Source organism: Moschus berezovskii, chromosome 13 (assembly GCF_049115385.1).
Source record: "Moschus berezovskii isolate FMDL1 chromosome 13, NW_MosBer_1.0, whole genome shotgun sequence".
In the NCBI taxonomy this organism is placed as follows: domain Eukaryota; kingdom Metazoa; phylum Chordata; class Mammalia; order Artiodactyla; family Moschidae; genus Moschus; species Moschus berezovskii.
The window spans coordinates 69100588-69116592 of record NC_142472.1 but is presented as its reverse complement, the minus strand read 5'-3'; the positions used below and the strand labels follow the sequence as shown (position 1 = coordinate 69116592).

Here is a 16005-nt window from a genome sequence, read left to right as displayed (position 1 = left end):
TTCACTCCATCTGATCCACGCTTTTTATCTCTTCTCAACCAGACAAATGCATAATAAAGCTTCATTTGCTGCATGATCAGGCAATCCATTTTCAAGACTGGATGTACACAAGGCCAGTGGGCTGTACAAAGTGCCCCAAAGGTATTTCTCCAGTTTTGCCTCAGGTTCTGGCAGAACAGCCATGACGTTCCTCAACAAAGGCTTTACAGTTTCAAAGGGAGCTTAGATCCCTTGATTTTAGTAGTGTCAGTGGTTCTTTTCTGAGTCTTCAGACATCCAGCCTGCTGTGTGTTTAGCACTGGATTTTGATGTGAAGTGGTGGAATTATGGAACACAAATATCACTTGGCAAGGGACCATTCTAACAGATTTTTGCATATTTCAATCTCTTCACAACCTATGCTTTTGGATTGCTTGCAGCCTAGTGTATTGGTCAGTAAACTTTACAGCGCTAGCATGAGTGAAGGGCCCATCCCCAGTCTTGCACCAAGGACAGTGAAGTGGGGAGAAGTCCAGGGATATAAAGCTCCAATCAGTCCTCTTTCTTGTTCCAAGTCACACTTGATGTACATGCATTTTCTATTTGGCACGCATCCCAGGGGCCCAGGCAGGCTCAGGGTGGCCCCAAATATTAGGGGAAAGAAAGGCTGCTGAGGTCTGGCACTGCCCTAAATTGCCAGAAGAAAAGGTCAAGTCAGAAATGGGGATGGGGGCAGGATGAGGGAGCCTGGGGGAGCCCCCAGGGGACAGCAGATGATGCAGGGGCCTCGGTAGGGATAGTCGGCATATGTTTGGCTAGACTGTCCCCTTTTTGCACTTCTCTCAGGAAACTGTATTGCAGTAAAAAATCTGAAGAGGGTTCAAATAGAAGAAATCTTGTGCCAACTTTGGGGGCAAGTCTTCCTGTTCATTCATTCATTCAGCAACTTATTGAGCAACTATGATCCTAAATACTGTTCTAGATGCTGATGATGCAATAGAGGATGAGCCAGATGAATTCTCTGCCCTCCTAGAGCTTTCCTTCTAATGAGGAAGGCAGAGAATTAATAAGCAACTACATCTAATAATTTTGTCTTTGTTGTTTCTGTTTAGTCACTAAGTCGTGTCCGACTCTTTGCGACCCCGCGGACTATAGCCCGCCAGGCTCCTCTGTCCATGAGATTTCCCAGTCAAGAATACGAAAGTGGACTGCCATTTCCTCCCGCAGGGGTCTTCCTGACCCAGGTATTGAACCACCCGAATCTCCTGTATCTCCTGCATTAGCAGGCAGATTCTTTACCACTCAGGTTTTAGTTTTAGTTTATGATAAATGTTATGAAGTGGTGGGTGACATGTTATACAGGGTGGCCAAGGAGGGTGTCACTGAGGAGGGTGATATTTTCACTAAGAACCAAAAGATGTAAAGGAAGTTCTTACTGTTTGATGATTTAGGGATCATTCTGTTCATTCCAAGCAGAATGAACAGCAAATGCAAAGGCCCTGAGACAGGGAACACTTGGGAGTGTTTGAGGAAGCCTGCAGGCTGGAGCACAATGAGTGAGGCCGGGTATGTGGGATGAGGAGAGTGTCAGAGGCCCCATCATGTGGAACTTTGTAGGTCACAGCAAGGAGTTGGTATTCTAATTTTGTTACAATGGGAGTGGAGAGGGTGATCAGTAGGTGGCTCTGGGTTGAACTTTATGGGATCCCTACAACCTGGTAAAGTCATGTAATACTCGGGGTTATAAAAAGAGATCAGATTTTGGGTGTTTGCTATTGTTGTTTAGCCACTAAGTCATGTCCAACTTTTTGGGGGGACCCCATGGACTGTAACCCACCTGGCTCCTCTGTCCATGGTGTTTTCCAGGCAAGAATACTGCAGTGGGTTGCCATTCCCTTCTCCAGGGGATCTTCCCAACCCAAGGATTGAACCTGGTCTCCTGCATTGCAGGCAGATTCTTTACTGCCGAGCCACCAGGGTGCTGAGTATTTCAACCATGTTGCCTATCAGGACTATAGTCCCTACCAAGGGCAGCTTTTCTTCTCACCAACCTACTTAAGATCTGTTGATTAGAATTAAGGTGCATCCGCCTATCACGAACTGTTCCCATCCCCCAGTGCCTAATAGCACCAGTGACCTATGGTGGGGTCCTCAGTCATTTATCAAATATTTATTAAGTGTCTGTTATGTCCTAGGGATACAGTGGTGAGCAAAATACACATGTTCCTTGCTTATTATGGAACTTAATGATAGGGAAAGTGCGGTGCTAGGGGAGCATACAGCAGTGTAGTCAAGTAACCTGGTCAAGGAAAGCTTCCTGGAGGAAGCGACGTTTAAGCTGAGAGCTGAAGATTAAGTAGGAGAAGACCAGTTGTAGAAAAGTTTTCCAGTTGGAAGGAATGGCTTATAGCCAGAGGTAAGAGAGAATGTGGTGCATTTTAAGAAATATTTTCAATAAGATGGGAGGCAGAGTACAACATTAAGAAGTGGGAAGAACTGAGGCTGAAATGTACTTAAGGATCCAGGTCATGAGGTCAAATCATGAAGAGACACGTAAGGGTAAAGCATCTGTACTTTATCATGAAGGTGATGGGGATTCTCCAAAGGGTATGGAAGATGGATTGGGAATGAGGGAAGATGATGGTAGGAAAAGTCATTGTACTAATTCAGGGGGAAATATTTGTGATTTGACCAAAATAGTAGCCATGGAAATGGAGCAAATTTGACTTATTACAGATACATTCATCCACAGCTTAAAAAGATAACTTGGAGCCAACTCTAAGGAAATGAAGCCAAAAAAAATATGGGGAGAATGAAATTGATGCGGAGAAAGAATGAAGAGAACATGATGGGTTATGTAAGCCAAATTTATAAAGGAGCAAAACCCAAGCATATGTAGATGCTTTGAAGAAGATGAACGATATGCAGAGAATAGGGAGAGAAAAGCATAGTGGGAAGAAAGAGGTGATATGGCCCCTGAGAGAGGGACGGGGGCGAGTGGTAGTCCCCGGGGCCAGCCCACTTCCTGGCAACTTTCTGGGTTCAGTTCCCATAAGCTTCAGCTTTCTCATGCATTCTAGTCATGAATTCTCATGACCCCTGTCTCTCCTATTGCTCCATATGAAGGAGCTTCTCCCCCTCCACATGCAGGCTAGCTTGACTGAGTTTTGCTCCTTGCAACTTAAAAGAATCTGAATCGACCATTATGTTATACAAACTAATTCTTCAAGAAAGTCATTAATTAAAGCAAGGGAACCTGATGCAGTTATAATGAGAACTATAACTTCTGAGTGTTCGTAGATGTCCCTGTCCACGGATCAGCTGGTTTTCAATTCGATGAGTCCAACTGCGAACAAAAAGTGCCTTGGAGAACAAAAAGCAGTGAACGGTCGTAATGTCTGATCTCTCTCCAACTCCTTCTCCAGGGGTTGAATCACAAGAAACCACTTCTGAGGCCAGAGACCACAAACCCGGAGGTGGTGACCCAGGGAAGGATGAGGAAAAAGAACAGGGGAGAGAAGCTGACTCTTGCCAAGAGGCACTCATGAATATTCTGGAGAAGTCAGGTCAAACAGCAAAGGGGAGTGAAGGGTTGATGGAAACCCAAGATGATAATCATATTGGACATGATGAGGATGGGATAGGATGAGATAAGGCTCAGATTGAGCTGGTGGATAGAAATTGTTTGGTGAGGTGCAATGTGAGAAAACTAAGCAACCTACCAAGTTTCAGGCCTTGTGAGGGGACAAAAAGAGAGGATGGTCTGCTCCATGTTCTTAAGGACTTAAAGTCTGGTGAGAAACCCAGACGTTTACACAGATTACATAATGTGGTGAGAAGCAGGTTAGCACGGGCGCTATGAGTTTACAAAGTGCATTTAGATTAAGCTAGGGGCTCAAGGTATCACAGCTGGACAGTTATGTTCGGTTATAACAGTTATATCAGATATAAACCTGAAACATAGTTATTCAGGGAATTTCAGGACCAGCAAAATTTTAGGTGTATCTGAAAGGTTCTGAAGCACTTGTAGCAGGTTGTACTATTAATATCAGAATATAAAGTGGTAACAGCAGAAGAGAAGGCTGGGGATTTAAAAAGAAGCCATTCCATGGAGGGCATTTTTATTTCCAAGGTAAAAATCTTAGACTTTTTCTTTTTTATAGGTAAATATCGGTAAAAGTTTTAGTCATAAGAAGATGCAAAAATTATGCAACAGTGTATCTTCCAACTTTAAAAAAAACTAGAAATGGAAATTTTTACAAAACACTGTTAAATTGTAGCTGTAAATTACTTAGCCTTTAAAATTCCAAATATCAAACAAAAAATGACAAGCCAGATATTGAAGCATATAATCATGAAATCAACTTAGCAGAAACAGGGTTAGGATATGGACACTGTAAACAGTGAATATTTACCTTTCTTTCTGTAAATCAGAAACAGAAAATATACATCCTTTCCGATGTTGTTGGGGCATCTTCTAATATTGATCATGCATTCAGGTACAAAGAGAATCTTAACAGAATATCCTAAAAGAGATTTTATAGATCATTATTTTCTGATTAGATTCTAAGTTAGAAATCAGCAATAAGATTGGATGTGGTTTTTTAAGTCACTGCAAGATGTTTAGCAAGAGGGTGACACAACCATGTGAGGAATGGGTTTGGAACAAGAGTTGGGAGACATAAGAGGAGGGAAACCAGTTAAAGAGATATTGCAACAGTCTAAGAAAGCAAGACAGGAAGTCCCCACCTATGAACCTTCAAGTTGCAAACTTTCAAAAATGCAAACGTATGTTCACATTACGTATGTCCAGTCATGTTAAGTCAGTTCACGTTGTCTCGTGTGCAGGCAGGCTCTGCGAGTGGTTGTGCTTTTGTGTACTCTGCAGTACTGGGTAGAGTACAGGAGGGCAGGAGCTTTATTTCAAGCCCAGGATGTCCAGAAGCAAGTGTAAAAGCAGCAGTGATGTAGTTGGTACTGCTAAGAAGTTCTTTTACAGTTGGACTGTACTGCTGTACTTTTCCATGTTCTATACTGTAAGATTCAGAATATTTTCTTTATTGTTTTTGCGTTTGTTTTTTACATATGATTTGTGTGAAAAGTATAATAAACCTATTACATTACAGTACTATACAGCCCATTGTGTTAGCTGGGGTCCTAGACTAACTTTGTTGGGCTTAATGGAAAAAAATTAGACTTATGAACATGCTCTTGCAACAGAACTCATACGTATGTAGGGGACTTAGTATAATGTGTCTGAACCAAGACAGGAGATGTAGGGAATAGAAGGGAACAGACAATTTAAGAAGTGTTTAGTAGATAAAATAAAAAAGGACTGGCTGGCTGAATTCATGGGAGAAAGAGAGACAGAGAGGGAACGGGAGAGGAGGAGGAGGGAGAGGGAAAAGAGAGGAGAGGGGATGGAGAAAAGGTGAATGGTGAGGCTGGGTGGTGATCCAGCGGAGACAGGGCCATCAACCCAGGTGGGCAACGCAGGAGAAGGGAGAGGTCTTGGGGAAACAGGCAGCGCTCATCTTTGGGCTGGTTCGGTTTGCGGAACACAGACTGTAGTGCAGTTTATGGAAAGAAAGCTGTAAACATTACCATTGGCAGCAAGACTCCTCTTTTGTGCAGAAATTCAGAACTCAGGCCATGAAAAGGGAGAGCGTGTCAGGGTTCCTCTTTTATTTGGTGCTTGGTTGGGGATGGGTGTGCTTATCAGAAGTACTTAATAGGACTTTATATCACCTGCCTCTTACGCCCACCACTTACCTGACATGTTTAGGAGAATGAGGGGGTGATAATTGTCCAAGCCAGCTGGAAGACAAGATGAAGGAACTCTATAATTATGTGCCACAAGGGCCAACTAATGCTAGAGTGAATCCAGAAAAGGAGACAGGACTGTGGGTGAAATCAGGAGAGTGGCCTTGCTTTTTTTCAAAGTCCGGAGGAGGCACACAAGTCTTTTCGGCGCTGGGATGGATCACAGGCAGTGACCCACAGATAGGAATAAGCTTTGGGTGGAAGGATCAGGACCCGGAGGGTGTACTGGGAGGGAGGGGAAAGGGAGATGGGTCCTGAAGCCCAGACAAGGGTTAGGACTCTGCAGGGCAGACCAACAGCAATGTGGCAGAGATTTGGGGTCTGTAGACTACAGTTATTTCATGGGCTCTTAATGTAAATTGAAGTCATTAAAATTAATTTTGCCCTGTGAATTTTCTGAAGAGTTTCTCTACATTTCTTTGGATAGTTGATATCCAAGACCAAGGAGTTTCAGCAGAGACCTTTATCTAACAAAGATAAAGCCTTGCTTTACGTGTTCACAGTTGAGGATTAAAGGACTTTTGATTACTTGAGGGGGCTTAGTAAGTGTTGATTACGATGACTTAGAAAATCCTTAGGGCAGCAGATGGTGATGCAGCCTGTCTTCCAGAACACATTCCACTTTGAAGCACGCGGTCCAGAGGACCTGGAGAACCAGGAGGCAGGCCGGCCCTGGCCACTGAGTGATCTCAAGCAAAGGGCATGACCTTTTTAATCTGCAGTTTTCTAGTCTGTAAAATGGGAATTGTAATGTCTTCCTTCACTCAGTGAATGCTTTTTGAGCATCTTCTGTGTGCCAAGCAAGATTCTACCCACATTATAGAGTTATTTTGAGAATTAAATGAAGCAATGTAAGTGAAAGTGCTTAGTATAGGGTCTAGAATCTACCAGGTGTGAACTGTATTCACTTTTTTATCCAAAAGAATTTTTTTTTTTTTTACTACAACATGAGTGGGCATTTGAGCCAATATTGGGTCAGGCCAACAATGGGCCAAGCATAATCAGAGTGCTTGTTATAAATATCAGGATGTCTTGCAGTGGGAAAGGATTGACTGCGTTGGGGATCCAAGAAGGAGATGACTTTTAATTTAAAGGCACATTTTAGAAGCAGTAGGATGAAGGGCACAATGTTGCTCTTGGGAAAGCAAACCCTACGTCACGGGCATTCTGGGACTTCTGCGTAGAGTGTAATGAAGCAGCACAGATGTTCCGAGTTAAGACCCGTTGGAAATATGACTGTCCTGCCGGGTCTAGAACATTGAGAAAGAACTACCAGGTAGCTTGCTTCATCAGCATGTTTAGAGTTACAGTGGATGACAAAATAATTGTTCTTCTGAAACATCTTAACTGTAAACACTGCAGCGCACTCACTGAAGCCTGGGAAGTGCATGTGCAATTCAGAATAAACGTTTGGAATTAACTGGTGAGGACCCTGATAATTCATATATTAGCATCTCCCAGTGCTCTGGGTAATTCATTTTAAAGAGTAAAGGAATAAAACCTGACTCAAGCTGGAAAACATGTTTTCTCTCAGTATTACTTTCGCTGCCAAAATGAGTTGATTCATTATCAAAGGGTGTGGGGTTTTCCATTTTCCTTTTATGAACTGGACTTTAGCCCAGACTGTGAAGAGCCTAATGAGGTTGGTCAGAAGTCACAATGAGATGAAATATACCTGATACTCAAAGAGAGAAGGGGAAGATCAAGGCTGCGTACATGTGTCCCCCTGGTACTCTGAAAGACAGTAACATCACTTATTACGTTATGATAACTGTAACTGCCAGATTATTTTTCAATCTTTCCAATAGACTTTTAGCTCCTCGAGGACAAGGACTGTGTATTATTTTTTAAGTTTTTTTAGATTTATTTATTTTTGGCTGTGCTGGGTCTTCTTTGCTGCAAGCAGGCTTTCTCTAGTTGTGGGGAGCAGTGGCTCCTCTTATTGTGGAGCACAGGCTCTAGCTACATGGACTTCAGTAGCTGCAGTGCATGGGCTTAGTTGCCCCGTGGCATGTGGGATCTTCCTGGACCGGGGATCAATCCCACATCCCCTGCATTGGTAGGTGGATTCTTAACCACTGGACCACCAGGGAAGTCCAAGGACTGTGTATTATCAATCACTGTAACTCTGGTTGCTTGAATACCCCTCATAGGAGAGGCTCAGTAAATGCCTTATAGTGAGCAAGGGGTTCAGTGAATTAGAGGGGTGGATGGACAGATAGAGGGGTAGACAGATAAATCTTGGGTTCCTGACATTAAAGAAATAAATGCCATAACAATACAGAAATGGTGCTCAGGTTGAAGGGAAAAAGAGACTGATTGATTGGGGCCCAAAAGAGTCGCTGGGGAGGGATCCAATTTTAGAGTCATTTAAGAAAAAGCAAACATGGATCGGTTTCACCACAGTTTCTCCTAATCCGTCCTGCTGGGACTCCAGAAAGAAAGCTGCTATGGTGTGGCTGCCTTGTGGCGATCAAGAGCTAGGAAGAAGTCCAGGGCTTTCCAGAGGGACAGAAGGCCCTTCTCCTTGACTATGGGTTTGTAATCCTGAAAGGCAAGTCTCCATCAGCCTGTGTTACAGGGTTCTAGCGCCCACTGAACAGTCATCGTGATGACAGCCTCCAAATGGTCACTTCTCATAATGGATGGACAATGGTGGAGTAAGGGGCAGAGGAGCTTTGGGAGTGGAGGCCGTGGGGGTGGGCTTAAAGACTTCAGGGTGGCAGTGTGAGTGCCAGGGGACCGTATTTCATACCAAGCAATTTGGTCAGGTCAGCAACTGCAGGGCACCGGAAGCATAAACCTTTCACCTCCAGGGAATCTCAAACTGATCCTGTCCACATAGAGTAATAAAAAAAAAACGCAATCTGCCAGACCTGGAAACAGCCAGGAGAGGGCGCCTCCAGAGACAACTCACTGGTCTGCAGAGCAACGAAAGGTGAAAATGTTAATTGGGACCCCATGGACTGTAGCCCACCAGGCTCCTCTGTCCATGGAACTCTCCAGGCAAGAATACTGAAGTGGGTTGCCATTCCCTTCTCCAGGGGATCTTCCCAACCCAGGGATCGAACACAGGTCTCCTGCATTGTAGACAGATTCTCTTCCATCTGAACTACCAGGAGCTAAAAAGCTGTGGGAGGGAGGGACTGCAGGGTGCCCTCCCTGGGCAACACTGACCCAAGGCGCTTTGAGAGAAGGTTGTGCCACAAGAATGGTCATTAGAGAACATAGTCTCTGCCTTTCTACTGGCCAGTGGAACTTGAAAAAATAGATCAGCTCTGAACTAACTGCATGGAAAGCAGCAGATACAAATACCTCTGTACAAGGGAAACCTCTCCACTCCCCAGTGCTTTACATGGTTCACATGAAGATCCGAAATTTTAAATTTATAATCTACACATTCAACAGCGTGGGGGATATTGGAGTGGCAGGGTCAAACGTACTGTACAAAGGGAAAGCTTGAATTTATAGAGTATTCTACTGCTGTCATCTCTAACCATTAAGGATGTAGCAGATCACCATTTTTAAGAGCATGTGAGCCAAATGCTAGGGTTTCAATCCAGGCTTAGGTACCTTTTACTCTGAGACCATGAGCAAGTCTCTTCACCTCCTAAGTCTCTGCTTCTTCTGTAGAAGGGGATAATAAGAACACCAATCATAGAATTGTAAAAATTAATGAAAGTAATTCAAGTAAATGCTGGCACATAATAAGAACTCAGGCTTCCCTGGTGGCTCAGACGGTAAAGAATCCCCCTACAATGAGGGAGACCTGGCTTCGATCCCTGGGTTGGGAAGATCCCCTGGAGAAGGGAATGGCTACCCACTTCAGTATTGTGGCCTGGAGAATTCCATAGACTGTATAGTCCATGGTGTCACAAAGAGTTGGACACAACTGAGTGATTTTCATTTTCACAATAAGAACTCAGGAAATTAGCATTCATATAAAATATGACTTGAATGATAAAATTTTAATTGCATCACATTTGGCCAAACATTCCCAAGTTTCCTGGGCTTCCCTGGTGACTCAGTGGTAAAGAATCCACCTGCCAATGCAGGAAACTGCCTGCAATGCAGGAGACCAAAGTTCAAGTCCTGGCTCAGGAAGATCCCCTGGAGAAAGGCATGGAAATCCACTCTGGTATTCTTTCCTGAAGAATCCCCATGGACAGAGGAACCTGATGGCTACAGTCCATGGGGTCACAAAGAGTCGCACACAACTTAGTGACTAAACCACCGCCACCACCATCACCACTAGTTATTTTTCCTACATAATTACCGGTAGAGTGAACTCGTGAGACAAATCAAAAACATATATTCAGATACACTCTTTTCCTTCTAAGATACTTAAGAATCTCTTGTTGAGCCTCCAAAGTTTTTACAGAATGTAGTTTGGAAACAATTGCTTTATTCACCCAAAACTAAAAGCCATACATCCTAACCTGATTATAGTGAATTCAATACTTTACATCTGGCCCACTCATGCTGTAATAACCATAGACAACGTCTGAAGTTGGCTCCATGGAAGTTCCTTCTAATATTTGGTGTCTGTCTAAACCGGTATGATCCTGAACCTATGTGAAGGGTACCTAATTGACACTGCCAAGGAAAACAGTTTAGGAGGAGACCTTAGGTTAGAGGAAATAAAAATCTGTTATTTGGAGTCACTGTGAATAGACACAGAAGCTTTTAAAACATGTATAATAAGATGTGAGAGTTAGACCATGAAGAAGGCTGAGTGCCAAGGAATTGATGATTCCAAATTGTGGTGCTGGAGAAGACTCTTGAGAGTCCCTTGGACAGAATGGAGATCAAACCAGTCCATCCTAAAGGAAATCAACCCTGAATATTCATTGGAAGGACTGATGCTGAAGCTCCAATCCTTTGGCCACCTGATGTGAAGAGCTGACTCTTTGAAAAAGACCCTGATGCTGGGAAAGATTGAAGGCAAAAGGAGAAGAAGGTGGCAGAGGATGAGATGGTTAGGGAGCATCACCAACTCAGTGGATGGGAATTTGAGCAAACTCTGGGAGACAGTGAAAGACAGGGAAGCCTGTTGTGCTGCAGTCCATGTGGTCGCAAAGAGTCAGACACAATTTAGCGACTGAACAATAACAATGGAAGATGCTCAGTAAAAAAATCTGGGCGCCTGTGAACTTCCGTAAAAAATACACTGGCACAACACTGTAAAGCAATTATACTCCAATAAAATTTTTTTAAAAAATACAAATAATGGGGCTTTAACAAAGGACATAGTAAGATAGAGTGATGAGCAGATATGAAACAGACTAAGAGATTAACAACCACGCCAAATTTGCTCAGAGGTCTAAGAAAAATTGGTCAGTGTTTCTGTTATTTATGTCATTTAAAACTGTGACATGAAGTGTCATCTCTCTTTCTGTTAAAAAAGAAAAAGGCGTTGGAATTAGATTGTCACTTAAAGATGACTGGAACTTAACTCCAGTTAAGATGACTGGAACTTCTTTTAAACCTTGTGTTTTAAAAATATTAACTCTGGGTGGTGAAGTTAAGGGGAAGGCCTGGGGGAAACTTTGTTTCTTGTCTAGCCTCCCCTCTGTTCTCTTCTCCTTTCCATTCCTTACCCTATGTCTCTTCCATGTAGCAAATAGCTGGGAGTTGAATTTCATGTGCTTAATTACATGAAATAATTACCTAAATTTTGTGTTTTGCCTGGAAGCAAAACCACAATGGACAAGGCTATAATCAAATGATAAGGTTATGACAGCAACTAATTAGGAAAGCCCAATATACATGAACAGAGTTTTGCCATTTCCAAATAAAGACTAATGAAGTTAATATTATTCGGACTTAATAATACAGAGCTATATTATTATGCTGGTAGACAATTAGGCATAATTGGTAAGTAATCATATATGTAGCCTGTGCTACTTTTATGTATTCAAATTATACTTCTACAGGTTAAGTCTTCTCTTTTTAGGTCCACACAACAGTATTATCTCAGCAAAGCAGGGCTGGGGTGAAAAGAACTAGACCAGAAGTAACTGACAAAGCAGAGGACCCATGAAAACAGACCCTGCGTTCCTGGCAATTGGAGGTCTTGGATAAAATACTAGGGTGACTGAAGGGAAATCCATTCATGATAAGGCAGGAAGGAACACGATAAGGATGGAGAAGGGATTTAGGGATTTTTTTTTTTTAAAGGAGGGGGTTTTGGCCAAGGGTAATTGAGATTTTTCCTGTTCTCATCACCTACCTTTCACCACTCCCTCAAAACATTTATGGTATCCAGAAAGCCATAAACAGTAATTATCTCCACAATTAGAGACAAAGTTTGATAAGCAAGCCAGCTGGCAGAGGTAACATGAAACTCTTTCTCACTAAAATGTTAATGGTTGATACTGGATCCTCTGCTATTTCCACAGGAAGAAAAAGTAAGAGTATGAGAGGGCTCTGGCACCAAAGGTCTTCCCAAGGAAGGAAAGCATATTAAATGGTAACAAGAGAGACAACTAACATTTACTGAGTATGTGTGGCCAGGTTCTGTTCTAAATGCTCTCGTGGATTAACTCCCTCCCTCCCAAAGCGCTTTGTCTGAGGAAGGTGCTCTTACTAATCCCTGTTTCTCAGGTGAGAAAGCGGAGTCACAGAGAGAGTAGGTGACTTGCTCAGGGTCGTGGGGTGAGGCCAAGGTCTGGATTCTGGCATTTCTAGTCCTAGAGCCATACTCTTGGTCCTTGACGTTGTTTGGTCACTCAGTCGGGCCCGGCTCTCTGTGACCCCACGGACTGCAGCGCTGCAGGTGTTCCCTGTCCTCCACCATCTCCCGGGGCTTGCTCAAACCCTTGGCCATAGTTGAAAGGAAACTGATTTGGCGAGAAGAAGGCCCAGGAGACAAAACTCCCCTACATGGATGATGTTGCCTAAAGTCAGCCTGTTTCCTTCTGAATGTTGGAATGAGAAGGTGTCCATGCAGAGGTGTTTTATCTTGTCACAGAGTTGTGTGTTTGCTAGTTACAAGAACATCAGTGCTGGGGAGGATATTTCATTGGGTCCGATGGAACATTTTGAAACCGCCTTGGTTCCCATGCGCGTATGGCTTTGCTGCCTGAATTAGTGATCCTGCTGCAGTTATTTAAGCTTTCTGTGCCTCTGAGTGCACATTTGGAAACTGGGTTATTTCCACTTGTCAGTTTCCTGACTCAGAGGAATGCCAAGGGCTAATGGACTGATCCATGCAAAGTGCGTTGAGCCATAAACCAGGACTAACTGAACTTTGAGAGAACAGTGTGACTTGGCAGCTGTATTTGGATTAAGAGAAGTGGTAGAATAGTCTCATAGTAGCCTCTTTAGGTGTTCTTGGTTCAGCCGCCTGGTCTGCTATGGCTGCCTGAATTCTCTAGACTTTCAAACGGCACCCCTATAATGAAGGGCAACTGTCTAGTAGACTTGGGCCATGTCCATATAGTCTGGGATTGTTCAAATTATGTAGAGATAAGAATTCCTAATTCAAAACAAAAATCTTCAAGCCAGGACTTTGAAAAGCCATTACTTATCAAAAAAGGTTAAAAAGAACTGGATCTACTCCAAGGAAACTTTTAACCTAATAGCAAACACCATACCTTAGGATTCAATTCAAATGATAGTGATCTAATTGACATCACAAGGGCAGAACCATTGCCAAGTTGTTTAAAATAATCATCATCATAATAATGATTTATAAAGAGACATGGTTAAGAAGATGCCCCAGACAAAGAGGATGGAAAGAGAAGATGTCTCAGTTGTAGCTACGATTAAGAAACAGCAAACCCAAAAGAAGTATAAAGCTACTTTTATTAAAAAAAGGAAAATGTGTCTGATTAATCCACACTATCTAGTGGAATTTCTCTTCCATTTTTTAAAGCATAGAAATATTAATTACCAACCTATGTCTTCAAATAAAACAGATGAAAGCAGGAGGGTGATCACAATATTTTTACTAGATGCAGTTATTAACTCAATGAGTTAACCTCGGATTTTTGTCTTCTAAGGACAGAGTTATATCTTGGGGCAGTCAGGTCTCTCTCGACCCAAGAAAGGATCATGTGAGCTAAAAAATAAACAGAACCAGTGGGAACCAAGGTGGGAATTGAGGATCGGAAATAGGACAGATTAAAATAGTTTACAGAAAGAGTCTGAGAGCAAGGGAAGGAAATTGAATGACAGAAGGGAAGCCCATATAGTATTAAGAAGCAGCAAACCCAAAACAAGACAAATAAGAGAGAGTGTTTCTGAGTGCTGCCGTAATTCAAGCCATTTCACATAAAAGCTACGACAAATTGCAGAAAACTTGAGATACAGATTTGGTTTTAAGGGGCTAAGACTTCCTTGTGGGAGCCGCCTAGGCTTGTCAGAGTTTTGTTAGTGTTGGTGGCAGCTCGTCAGTGTTAAACTTGGCAGTGTTTCTTCGTATCTATGGATTCTTCTCTTTAAATTCTCAAGGCCCTGTCTATTCCTTACAAAAGGAAAATAGTGATACAGACTTTTTAGTGTGAAAGTAAGGCAAGGTATAATCTTCCCAGGAGTATTTGGCGACTAAAGCATCATGAGAAGGAATTTTTCAGGTCAAAAGCTCGTGGACGAGGTACAAGAACCTTCCTGGTGTCCCTTCTCCCAAATCTCATGGAAGGCAGTTTCTGCTTTTGCCTCTGTCTCCCACGACCCCATTTATGATGGCGGTTACCTGGTTTACAGACACATCTTCACAGGGTCTTTGCTGGATTGAAAGAGGTTCCTTTCACTAAAGAACAATGGGAAGAAAAAGGTCATTTAGGTAAATTCACGCCATTGAGACAGGAGGTAAGGGGGCAGGCCACAACCTTAAAAGAATGGCATAGCCCCAGAAAGAAAAACACCAATACAGCATACTAACGCATATATATGGAATTTAGAAAGATGCAAATGATAACCCTGTATACGAGACAGCAAAAGAGACACAGATGTATAGATCAGTCTTTGGGACTCTGTGGGAGAGGGTGAGGGTGGGATGATTTGGGAGAATGGCATTGAAACACATATGTTGTCATATGTGAAATGAATCACTAGTTCAGGGTCAATGCATGTTATAGGATGCTCGGGGCTGGCATGCGGGGATGACCCAGAGGGAGGATAAAGGGAGGAGGGAGGTGGGAGGGGGGTTCAGGAGGGGGAACTTATGTAAACCCAGGGCGAATTCATGTCAATGTATGGCAAAACCAACCAATATAATATTGTAAAATAATTTGCCTCCAATAAAAAATTAATTAATTACAAAAAAAAAAAAAAAAGAATGGCATAGCCATTGAGGATACAACAAAAACTGGTTAGCACCTACTAGGCCCCAAACGGTGGAAGATTCTACTTCTAGTACACCCTGAACCTCATTATACACTCACTGTAATATATTAACATCTAAATGACAAACCCACAGGCACTATGACAGTTGTGAGGACAATCAAACAAGGCCAAAACGTGGGCTGTGGACCAATTCCTGATAATCCCCTCCCGTTCCCCAAAATAGTTGGACTAAGCCTCCCACTCGTTAGCCTATGAAATCACCCAGCCCATAAAAACTAACCATCCCCTACTCCTGCCTCTCACCTTCTGAGGTGGCCCACACTCCACGTATGGAGTGTATGTCTCCCTGAATAAATCTGCTTTCGCTCTGCCTGCTCTTGGACTCTTTCCTGCAGGAAGCCAAGGAGCCTCCCTTGGCGGTCGTCCAGGGGACTCACCCGAGACCGGGGACGTGACCATCCTCTCTAGTCCCCGTATTCCTGCAACACTATGATTCTTGGTTATGTTCAGTCTGTGATAAGATCTTTGAAGGTCCACTACCGAGCAGTTCCTGTTTTATGTGTCGGGGAGACAGATAGTCATTAACCGGCCCATTTCACACAGAAAACGTTCATTGTGTTTGCTGAGGATGGGGTTGCCAGGGCTGATGCTCTGCGTCCCTGTGTCTAAGCCTGTTTACAGGGAGGTGAAGGAGAGCTAGCTTCCTTGCCCACACTCTGTGGGCTGCCCCACCCTGCGCTGGCCTCAATGGAAGGAAGGGTGGAGCAGGCACACAGAGTTTTGACAATGCGCCAGGACTTTGCACCCCAAATATTTACTGAGACAGTCAGGTAATTCTTCGGAGGGGCTGGGCCTAACCTGTAAAAGCTGGCAGAGGGACAGGAGAAGAAAGAAGTGCTCCCTCTGTCTGGA

General features: G+C 43.3%; 1 long non-coding RNA gene across 2 annotated transcripts; it reads right to left on the bottom strand.

Annotated features, from left to right (window-relative positions):
* Window positions 1-202: 202 nt before the first annotated feature.
* Window positions 203-15751, bottom strand: LOC148775863 (uncharacterized). 2 transcript variants are annotated; one of them, XR_016038906.1, is made up of 4 exons: window positions 15397-15751; window positions 14501-14557; window positions 4395-4505; window positions 203-667 (listed from the first exon to the last, which is right to left on the bottom strand). It is a non-coding gene; the product is annotated as an uncharacterized LOC148775863 (long non-coding RNA). The 2 variants fall into 2 exon arrangements; XR_016038905.1 differs by having other exon boundaries at window positions 15531-15751.
* Window positions 15752-16005: the final 254 nt, after the last annotated feature.